Consider the following 6,284-nt stretch of genomic DNA (forward strand, 5'->3'; position numbering starts at 1 on the left):
TATCTCGGATTTCATGGCTTCCAGCCATTTGTCGGAATCCGGACCCGCCATCGCTTCTTCATAGTTTGAAGGTTCACCGTTGTCTAACAACATGATTTCCAAGACAGGGTTGCCGTACCACTCTGGTGCGGAACGTGTCCTTGTGGACCTACGAATTTCAGTAGGAGCTTGATCAGAAGTATCTTGATCATCATCATTAACTTCCTCTCTAGTCGGTGCAGGTACCTCAGGAACATTTTCTTGAGTTGCGCCCTTTTCCGGTTCAAGAGGTAATACTTCATCAAGTTCTACTTTCCTCCCACTTACTTCTTTCGAGAGAAACTGCTTCTCTAGAAAGGATCCATTCTTGGCAACAAAGATCTTGCCTTCGGATCTGAGGTAGAAGGTATACCCAATAGTTTCTTTAGGGTATCCTATGAAGACACATTTTTCCGACTTGGGTTCGAGCTTTTCAGGTTGAAGTTTCTTGACATAAGCATCGCATCCCCAAACTTTTAGAAACGACAGCTTCGGTTTCTTCCCAAACCATAATTCATACGGTGTCGTCTCAACGGATTTCGACGGAGCCCTATTTAAAGTGAATGCGGCAGTCTCTAAAGCATAGCCCCAAAAAGATAGCGGTAAATTGGTAAGAGACATCATAGATCACACCATATCTAATAGAGTGCGACTACGACGTTCGGACACACCATTGCGCTGAGGTGTTCCAGACGGCGTGAGTTTTGAAACTATTCCACATTTTCTTAAGTGTGTGCCAAATTCGTGACTCAAGTATTCTCCTCCACGATCTGATCGTAGGAACTTGATTTTCCTGTCACGTTGATTTTCAACCTCACTCTGAAATTCCTTGAACTTTTCAAAGGTCTCAGACTTGTGTTTCATCAAATAGATATACCCATATCTACTCAAGTCATCACTGAGGGTGAGAACATAACGATAGCCACCACGAGCCTCAACACTCATTGGACCGCACACATCAGTATGTATGATTTCCAATAAGTTGGTTGCTCGCTCCATTGTTCCTGAGAACGGAGTCTTGGTCATTTTACCCATGAGGCATGGTTCGCACGTGTCAAATGATTCGTAATCAAGAGACTCTAAAAGTCCATCTGCATGGAGCTTCTTCATGCGTTTGACACCTATGTGACCAAGGCGGCAGTGCCACAAGTATGTGGGACTATCATTATCAACCTTACATCTTTTGGTACTCACACTATGAATATGTGTAGCAATACGCTCGAGATTCATTAAGAATAAACCATTCACCATCGGAGCATGACCATAAAACATATCTCTCATATAAATAGAACAACCATTATTCTCAGATTTAAATGAGTAGCCATCTCGTATTAAACGAGATCCTGATACAATGTTCATGCTCAAACTTGGCACTAAATAACAATTATTGAGGTTCAAAACTAATCCCGTAGGTAAATGTAGAGGTAGCGTGCCGACGGCGATCACATCGACCTTGGAACCATTCCCGACGCGCATCGTCACCTCGTCCTTCGCCAGTCTCCGCTTATTCCAAAGCTCCTGCTTTGAGTTACAAATGTGAGCAACTGCACCGGTATCAAATACCCAGGAGCTACTACGAGTACTGGTAAGGTACACATCAATTACATGTATATCACATATACCTTTTGTTTTGCCGGCCTTCTTGTCCGCTAAGTATTTGGGGCAGTTCCGCTTCCAGTGACCACTTCCCTTGCAATAAAAGCACTCAGTCTCGGGCTTGGGTCCATTCTTTGGCTTCTTCCCAGCAGCTTGCTTGCCGGGCGCGGCAACTCCCTTGTCGTCCTTCTTGAAGCTCGTTTTACCCTTGCCCTTCTTGAACTTAGTGGTTTATTGACCATCAACACTTGATGTTCCTTCTTGACTTCTACCTCTGCTGATTTCAGCATTGAAAATAACTCAAGAATGGTCTTTTCCATCCCCTGCATATTGAAGTTCATCACAAAGCTCTTGTAGCTTGGTGGAAGCGACTGGAGGATTCTGTCAATGATCGCATCATCCGGGAGATTAACTCACAGCTGAGTCAAGCGGTTATGTAACCCATACATAGTGAGTATGTGCTCACTGACAGAACTATTTTCCTCCATCTTACAGCTGAAGAATTTGTCGAAGACTTCATATCTCTCGACCAGGGCATGAGCTTGAAAAACCATTTTCAGCTCTTCGAACATCTCATATGCTCCATGTCTCTCAAAACGCTTTTGGAGCCCCGGCTCTAAGCTGTAAAGCATGCCGCACTGAACGAGGGAGTAGTCATCAGCACGTGTCTGCCAAGCATTCATAACGTCTTGGTTCTGTGGGACGGGTGCGTCACCTAGTGGTGCTTGTAGGACATATTCTTTCTTGGCAGCTATGAGGATGATCCTCAGGTTCCGGACCCAGTCCGTATAGTCGCTGCCATCGTCTTTCAGCTTGGTTTTCTCTAGGAACGCGTTGAAGTTGAGGACTACGTTGGCCATTTGATCTACAAGACATATTGTAAATACTTTAGACTAAGTTCATGATAATTAAGTTCATCTAATCAAATTATTTAATGAACTCCCACTTAGATAGACATCCCTCCTGTCATCTAAGTATAACATGATCCGAGTTAACTAGGCCGTGTCCGATCATCACGTGAGACGAACTAGTCAACACCGGTGAACATCTTCATGTTGATCGTATCTTCTATACGACTCATGCTCGACCTTTCGGTCTTCTGTGTTCCGATGCCATGTCTGTACATGCTAGGCTCGTCAAGTCAACCTAAGTGTCTGCATGTGTAAATCTGTCTTACACCCGTTGTATGTGAACGTTAGAATCTATCACACCCGATCATCACGTGGTGCTTCGAAACAACGAACTGTCGCAATGGTGCACAGTTAGGGGGAACACTTTCTTGAAATTATTATGAGGGATCATCTTATTTACTACCGTCGTTCTAAGTAAACAAGATGCAAACACATGATAAACATCACATGCAATCAAATAATAAAAGTGACATGATATGGCCAATATCACATAGCTCCTTTGATCTCCATCTTGGGGCTCCATGATCATCTTGTCACCGGCATGACACCATGATCTCCATCATCATGATCTCCATCATCGTGTCTCCATGAAGTTGCTCGCCAACTATTACTTCTACTACTATGGCTAACACGTTTAGCAATAAAGTAAAGTAATTTACATGGCGTTTCTCAATGACACGCAGGTCATATAAAAAATAAAGACAACTCCTATGGCTCCTGCCGGTTGTCATATTCATCGACATGCAAGTCGTGATTCCTATTACAAGAACATGATCTCATACATCACATATATATATCATTCATCATTCATCACAACTTTGGCCATATCACATCACAGAACACTTGCTGCAAAAACAAGTTAGACGTCCTCTAATTGTTGTTGCAAGTTTTACGTGGCTGCAATAGGGTTCTAGCAAGAACGTTTTCTTACCTACGTGAAAGCCACAACGTGATTTGTCAACTTCTATTTACCCTTCATAAGGACCCTTTTCATCGAATCCGCTCCAACTAAAGTGGGAGAGACAGACACCCGCCAGCCACCTTATGCAACTAGTGCATGTTAGTCGGTGGAACCGGTCTCACGTAAGCGTACATGTAAGGTTGGTCCGGGCCGCTTCATCCCATAATACCGTTGAAGCAAGATAAGACTAGTAGCGGCAAGAAAGTTGACAACATCTACGCCCACAACAAATTGTGTTCTACTCGCGCAAGAAGAACTAAGCATAGACCTAGCTCATGATGCCACTGTTGGAGAACGTTGCAGAAAACAAAAATTTTCCTACGGTTTCACCAAGATCCATCTATGAGTTCATCTAACAACGAGTGATTGGATTGCATCTACATACCTTGTAGATCACGCGCAGAAGCGTTCAAAGAACGGGGATGAGGAAGTCATACTCGACGTGATCCAAATCACCGGAGATCCTAGCGTCGAACGGACAGCACCTCCGCGTTCAACACACGTACGGTCAGCGTAACGTCTCCTTCTTCTTGATCCAGCAAGGGGGGAGGAGAGGTTGAGGAAGATGTCTCCAGCAGCAGCACGACGGCGTGGTGGTGGTGGAGCTGCAGTACTCCGGCAGGGCTTCGCCAAGCTCTATGGAGGAGGAGGAGGTGTTGGAGAGGGAGAGGAAGGCACCAAAGGCAAAGGTGAGATGCCCTCCCTCCCCCCCACTATATATAGGGGGCCTAGGGGGGAGCCGGCCCTAGGAGATGCAATCTCCTAGGGGGGCGGCAGCCAAGGGGTGGGGGGCTTGCCCCCCAAGCAAGGGGGCGCCCCCCTTTAGGGTTTCCCCACCCTAGGGTTTCCCCCACCCTAGGCGCATGGGCCCTAGGGGGAAGTGGCGCCCCAGCACACTTTGGGCTGGATCCCTTCCCACTTCAGCCCATGGGGCCCTCCGGGATAGGTGGCCCCACCCGGTGGACCCCCGGGACCATTCCGGTGGTCTCGATACAATACCGGTGACCCCGAAACTTGTCCCGATGGCCGAAATAGCACTTCCTATATATAATTCTTTACCTCCGGACCATTCCGGAACTCCTCGTGACGTCCGGGATCTCATCCGGGACTCTGAACAACATTCGGGTTACTGCATATACATATCCCTACAACCCTAGCGTCACCGGACCTTAAGTGTGTAGACCCTACGGGTTCGGGAGACATGTAGACATGACCGAGACAGCTCTCCGGTCAATAACCAACAGCGGGATCTGGATACCCATGTTGGCTCCCACATGTTCCTCGATGATCTCATTGGATGAACCATGATGTCGAGGATTCAAGCAACCCCGTATACAATTCCCTTTGTCAATCGGTATGTTACTTGCCCGAGATTCGATCGTCGGTATCCCAATACCTCGTTCAATCTCGTTACCGGCAAGTCACTTTACTCGTACCGTAATGCATGATCCCGTGACCAGACACTTGGTCACTTTGAGCTCATAATGATGATACATTACCGAGTGGGCCCAGTGATACCTCTCCGTCATACAGAGTGACAAATCCCAGTCTTGATCCGTGTCAACCCAACAGACACTTTCGAAGATACCCGTAGTATACGTTTATGGTCACCCAGTTATGTTGTGACGTTTGGTACACCCAAAGCACTCCTACGGTATCCGGGAGTTACATGATCTCATGGTCTAAGGAAAAGATACTTGACATTGGAAAACTCTAGCAAACGAACTATACGATCTTGTGCTATGTTTAGGATTGGGTCTTGTCCATCACATCATTCTCCTAATGATGTGATCTCGTTATCAATGACATCCAATGTCCATAGTCAGGAAACCATGACTATCTGTTGATCAACGAGCTAGTCAACTAGAGGCTTACTAGGGACATGTTGGTGTCTATTATTCACACATGTATTACGATTTCCGGATAACACAATTATAGCATGAATAAAGACAATTATCATGAACAAGGAAATATAATAATAATGCTTTTATTATTGCCTCTAGGGCATATTTCCAACAATATTCTCCTCCATGATCAGATCGTAGAAACTTTATTTTCTTGTTACGATGATTTTCCACTTCACTCTGAAATTATTTGAATTTTTCAAATGTTTCAGATTTATGTTTCATCAAGAAGATATACCCATATCTTACTCAAATCATCTGTGAAGATCAGAAAATAACTATACCTGACGCGAGCCTCAACACTCATCGGACTGTATACATCAGTATGTATTGTTTCCAACAAGTCTATTGCTCGCTCCATTGTTCCGGAGAACGGAGTCTTAGTCATCTTTCCCATGAGGCATGGTTCACAAGCATCAACTGATTCATAATCAAGTGATTCCAAAAGCCCATCAACATGGATTTTCTTCATGTTCTTTACACCAATATGACCTAAACGGCAGTGCCACAAATAAGTTGCACTATCATTATTAACTTTGCATCTTTTGGCTTCAATATTATGAATATGTGTATCACTACGATCGAGACTCAATAAACCATTCACCTTGGGTATAAGACCATTGAAGGTTTTATTCATGTAAACAGAACAACAATTATTCTCTGACTTTAATTGAATAACCGTATTGCAATAAACATGATCAAATCATATTCATGCTTAACGCAAACACCAAATAATATTTATTTAGGTTCAACACTAATCCCGAAAGTATAGGGAGTGTGCGATGATGATCATATCAATCTTAGAACCACTTCCAACACACATCGTCACTTCTCCCTTAACTAGTCTTTGTTCATTCTGCAACTCCCATTTCGAGTTACTAATCTCAGCAACTG

Source organism: Triticum dicoccoides, chromosome 4A, assembly GCF_002162155.2.
Source record: "Triticum dicoccoides isolate Atlit2015 ecotype Zavitan chromosome 4A, WEW_v2.0, whole genome shotgun sequence".
NCBI classification, from domain to species: Eukaryota; Viridiplantae; Streptophyta; class Magnoliopsida; order Poales; family Poaceae; genus Triticum; species Triticum dicoccoides.